We start from the raw sequence: 5,169 nt of genomic DNA on the forward strand, positions 1-5,169 counted from the left end.
GCCTCCATTAAGTGGTCTGTCTTACTTCCTGATTGAAATTCCAAAAATCCGAAGTTTCACGGAGCAAAATTATTCCAAATTCCTTTCGATCAAGAATTACAGGACACCGCGAGGGACAAATGGAATCATGACAATATGTAAAAAATAACTCTTATGACCTTCCCACAAGCATAAAAAAACAAAAAACAATAGTATATCACAAAAAAAAACACTAATATATCACAAAGGAAAAAAAAAAATATATATATATCACAATAAAGACAATAAACAAACACTTACATATCACAAAAAATAAACAATATATCACCCAAAAAACACACACACTAGTATATCACACAAAAGAGATAAACACTAATAAACCGCAAACACTAATATCCTCCCGACGTACGAAACACGACCCAAGAACCCGACCGCCCTTCCAGTCACAGTCAATACGACGATAAAATCCGCCATTACGGACGACGACCCGACCCGACGACCCGACCCGACCCGACCCGACGACCCGACCCGACGACCCGACCCGACCCGACGAGCCGACCTCGAGAAAATCCTACGGCGAAAAAAAGACGAAACTCAAACCCTATCGATACCAAAATTTGCCGGGAGTCTGGAACGGCCGCCTCTGTTGTATCATGTGATCTGGCATTCGACAAGTTTAATCTTTACATTGATCTAGGTCGATGTCGAGGCCGGGCTGGGGGGCGGGGGGTAAGGTGGTGGTTGGGGGGTAGTGGGTAAGGTGGTGGGGGTAGGGGGGTAAGGTGGTGGTGGTGGTGGTAAGGGGGGTAAGGTGGTGGTGGTAGGGGGTAGGGGTAAGGTGGTTGTGTGGGTAGGGGGTAAGGTGGTGGTGGTGGCAGTGGAGGGGTAGGGGGTAAGGTGGTGGTGGTGGCAGTGGAGGGGTAGCGGGTACGTTGGTGGTAAGGGGTAGGGGGTAAGGGGTAGGGGGTAAGGTTTTGGTAGTGGGAGGTGGGGGGTGGTGTAGGGGGAGGAAGCTAGGTCGCGCTGCAAAGTCTTCGTTTATTCCCGCTGTCGCTCTTTATTTTATTTCATTTTCTCTATTCCTTTCTCTCTCTCTCTCTCTCTCTCTCTCTCTCTCTCTCTCTCTCTCTCTCTCTCTCTCATCATCTGTTCTTTCACTTTACATCCTCCTGTTTTTTCCCCCCTTGTTCTTCGTCTTTCACTTCCTTTTATTCAGATCTCGGTGGAGGAGCTCTTAAGGTATCCTCGACTTCAATTTCGTTTTATGGGATTTTCGTTAAAAGATTTCAATCGATTAAGAACGACTTTCTCCAACTCGCAGCTCCAGCTCTCTACTTTATCAACGATTTTTACTATCCTTCCCCATTCGTTGACCCTACAATATCCTCTTTTTTTCCAGACAGCCGCAACAAAGAAGAAAAAAAGAAGAATGAAGAGGAGGAAGAAGAAAAAGAGGAAGAGGAAGATGATAAGAAGAAGAAAAGACAGAGAAGAGAAGAAGAAAACCACCAAGACAAACACGCACGCATAATTACCCCCACAAGAAAGGTCCATTTAACGTCAAGGCGATGACATGCAAGCTAGGGGGTGTCTCGCTGTTAAGTCATGTCAGCTGACAGGGAGACCATATGGCAGGTCCAATCCCCGTGTCCAGAAGAGGGAGGGGAGGCGGAGGAGGAGAGGGAGGGGAGGCGGAGGAGGAGAGGGAGGGGAGGCGGAGGAGGAGAGGGAGGGGAGACGGAGGAGGAGAGGGAGGAGAGACGGAGGAGGAGAGGGAGGAGAGACGGAGGAGGAGAGGGAGGGGAGACGGAGGAGGAGAGGGAGGGGAGACGGAAGAGGAGAGGGAGGGGAGAAGGAGGAGGAGAGGGAGGGGAGACGGAGGAGGAGAGGGAGGGGAGACGGAGGAGGAGAGGGAGGGGAGACGGAGGAGGAGAGGGAGGGGAGACGGAGGAGGAGAGGGAGGGGAGACGGAGGAGGAGAGGGAGGGGAGACGGAGGAGGAGAGGGAGGGGAGAGAGGAGGAGGAGAGGGAGGGGAGACGGAGGAGGAGAGGGAGGGGAGGAGGAGGAGAGGGAGGGGAGACGGAGGAGGAGAGGGAGGGGAGACGGAGGAGGAGAGGGAGGGGAGACGGAGGAGGAGAGGGAGGGGAGACGGAGGAGGAGAGGGAGGGGAGACGGAGGAGGAGAGGGAGGGGAGAAGGAGGAGGAGAGGGAGGGGAGACGGAGGAGGAGAGGGAGGGGAGACGGAGGAGGAGAGGGAGGGGAGACGGAGGAGGAGAGGGAGGGGAGACGGAGGAGGAGAGGGAGGGGAGACGGAGGAGGAGAGGGAGGGGAGACGGAGGAGGAGAGGGAGGGGAGACGGAGGAGGAGAGGGAGGGGAGACGGAGGAGGAGAGGGAGGGGAGAAGAAGGAAGAGAGGGAGGGGAGACGGAGGAGGAAAGGGAGGGGAGACGGAGGAGGAGAGGGAGGGGAGACGAAGGAAGAGAGGGAGGGGAGACGGAGGAGGAGAGGGAGGGGAGACGGAGGAGGAGAAGGAGGGAAGACGGAGGAGAAGATTGAGGCGTGCGTGATCTGGGAGGCGGTTAGGAGACTGTCAGCCACAAACATACGTGCTGACAACGTGCGCCTCTCCCTGCTCGATGGGGGGGGGGGGGGGGGGATGTCCATAGTCCGTGAACAAATAAGGAAAAAAAGTTCACTCTTTTTCTTTCTTCTTTTTTATTCTAACCATTTTTTTTTATGGACTGCTCTTAACAACAGTCTAATTGTAGCTACTATGACTTTCATCTGTGCCCTCTAATTCTCCTTTCTTTCCTCTTATTCTATCTCTTTTCCATGTTACTATCTCCTTCCTCTCTCTCCCTCTCTCTCCCTCTCTCTCCCTCTCTCTCCCTCTCTCTCCCTCTCTCTCCCTCTCTCTCCCTCTCTCTCCCTCTCTCTCCCTCTCTCTCCCTCTCTCTTCCTCTCTCTTCCTCTCTCTTCCTCTCTCTTCCTCTCTCTTCCTCTCTCTTCCTCTCTCTTCCTCTCTCTTCCTCTCTCTTCCTCTCTCTTCCTCTCTCTTCCTCTCTCTTCCTCTCTCTTCCTCTCTCTTCCTCTCTCTTCCTCTCTCTTCCTCTCTCTTCCTCTCTCTTCCTCTCTCTTCCTCTCTCTCCCTCTCTCTCCCTCTCTCTCCCTCTCTCTCCCTCTCTCTCCCTCTCTCTCCCTCTCTCTCCCTCTCTCTCTCTCCCTCTCTCTTCCTCTCTCTTCCTCTCTCTTCCTCTCTCTTCCTCTCTCTCCCTCTCTCTTCCTCTCTCTTCCTCTCTCTTCCTCTCTCTTCCTCGCTCTCCCTCGCTCTCCCTCTCTCTTCCTCTCTCCCCCTCTCTCTCCCTCTCTTCCTCTCTCTCCCTCTCTTCCTTTCTCTTCCTTTCTCTCCCTCTCTTCCTCCTCTCTCCCTCTCTCCCTCTCTTCCCTTCTTCCTTTCTCTCCTTCCTCCTATCTCCCTCTCCCTATCTCAATATACCACACATCCCTCCCCTTCCTCCCCCTCCTCCCCTCCACCCTTCCCCTGACAGAGAGCCTGGCAGGTTAAGCAATTAAGTTAATGTATGACACTCGCTACCCACCGCTGCCAACTTCGAGCTTTCCCTATCCCGGCCTCCGCTCCCCGTGACGTCATCATCCTCCTCCTCCTCCTCCCATTGCACACCCTGCAACACTTCCGGTCACCGTCTATGTTGCCTTTCGCTGTTATGGCGATTTATTCGGTTGTATTATCCCCCCCCCCCTCCTCCCCTGCCGTCCCGTGGTAATCCATCTTAAACTTTTATATATATTTTTCCCCTAGCCTGTTCCCTCTGAAAAAAAGCGCATATCTATTCCATACTTTAATATATCCTCTACATATATCCATTATAACACTCCATTCCGTGCATTAACACATCCGGTATATCCATGACAATAGTCGTACAAAACACACACACACACACACACACACACACACACACACACACACACACACACACACACACACACACATATATATATACCATGACAAGAGGCCTGACGAACGCATGTTACCTCGGCTATCCGTTTTTATTCGATCGCTTCATCGGGATTTACAACCTGTCGTTTTCATTAGCGACTATGATCAATTCAGCGTCCGTTTCGCTCCCTCTCGCCGCTCTCCTAGCGAGGGGGGGATGGCGAAATAAATGGGAGGGGGGGGGGGGCGGGTCTGCAATGCCTGCATGTTGCTCGGCGATTTAATCTTAAATCTTGGGGATGCACATATGAGGTTTGGGGAAGCGCACGCACGTATGGCACGCGGGGATACACACACTCACACTCACTCATACTCTTACTCTTACACTCACACTCACACTCACTGTGTGTGTGTGTGTGTCTGTATACACACTCTCACACTCACACTCACACTCACACTCTCTCCCTTTCTCTCCCTCCCTCCCCCTCTCGCCAAATCTCAATTCCGTCAACTGCGCTTCTCTCAGGATAACGACAGCGAGCACTCGAGACACTACAATTTTCTTTCTTTTTTTATTCTCTCTCTCTCTCTGAACGAAGAAAAATTCCAACACAGGATATCTAGCGAGGCGAGAGGGGAAGCGAGTCAATAAAGACCAACTGCCATGTAAAGGAGGGGAAAAGCGCAAGCAAGGGCGTGATTCCCGTGTTCCGACAATGGGCTCGACGACCTTACGCCGAGGGGGAAATTAGAGAGTGAAGTATCGATAACTGTCGATATTATTATTGCTAAGCGACAGATACAAGCCACGTGGTCTATATGTTGGCGTGGACGAGGTGGGGAGGAGAGAGGGGGGATGGGGGAGAAGGGGAAGTGGGAAAGAGGGAGGAGAGGGAGGGAAAGTGGGCGTGATTCGAAGAAGGGAGAAAGGGAAAAGGAAAGAAGTTAAAGAGAGGAAAAGTAGATGACAGGAGTAGCGGAAGAGAAAGGAGGGGAAAGGGGGAAACAGAAAAGGAGGGGAAATAGGGAGAGAGGAGCGAATGGGAGAAATGGGGAAGTTGGCGAGATGATCAGAAGTATATGAATTTGTCGACATGTTGGAATGGGGAGAGAGGGAAGGGGAGAAAGGGAAGGGGAAAGGCCTGTAAGGGGAGAAGGGAAGACTGGAAGGAAGGAGAAGAAAGGAAGCAAGAGGAAGGTTGGGGGAGAAGAAAAAGATAAAGACTAGTGG

The 5,169-nt window shown here is 52.1% G+C and overlaps 2 protein-coding genes across 5 annotated transcripts in view; both read right to left on the reverse strand.

Annotated features, from left to right (window-relative positions):
• Nucleotides 1–5,169, reverse strand: part of LOC125034335 (calsyntenin-1-like) — a 267,852-nt gene that overhangs the window by 44,839 nt on the left and 217,844 nt on the right. The window lies entirely within an intron of this gene.
• LOC125034336 overlaps nucleotides 1–5,169 on the reverse strand; it is an 8,738-nt gene that overhangs the window by 1,874 nt on the left and 1,695 nt on the right. The window lies entirely within an intron of this gene.

The sequence above is a fragment of the Penaeus chinensis genome, chromosome 17 (genome assembly GCF_019202785.1).
Source record: "Penaeus chinensis breed Huanghai No. 1 chromosome 17, ASM1920278v2, whole genome shotgun sequence".
Taxonomy (NCBI): domain Eukaryota; kingdom Metazoa; phylum Arthropoda; class Malacostraca; order Decapoda; family Penaeidae; genus Penaeus; species Penaeus chinensis.